Genomic DNA, 238 nt, shown 5'->3' on the forward strand with positions numbered 1-238 from the left:
AGGAGCGGGGGGGGGGTTGATGTTAGAGCCCCCGCCCTGCAGGTGCCCCGACAGCCCTCCTCCTCAACACTCGGACCCCACCCCCGCGACAGCCCGGCGAGGTAGGCCGGGGAGGGGGCGCGTGAGCGGCTCCGGCCCGTCAGGATGACGCCGGGCTGAGCCAGCCGCCCTTGTGAGGGAGAGTCACTGCCGGGCTTCCTCTTTGCCGCCGCGGCCCCGATAAAGGCGGGGACGGGGG

The sequence above is a fragment of the Gekko japonicus genome, unplaced genomic scaffold, assembly GCF_001447785.1.
Source record: "Gekko japonicus isolate JY-2015 unplaced genomic scaffold, Gekko_japonicus_V1.1 scaffold1794, whole genome shotgun sequence".
Lineage (NCBI taxonomy): Eukaryota > Metazoa > Chordata > Lepidosauria > Squamata > Gekkonidae > Gekko > Gekko japonicus.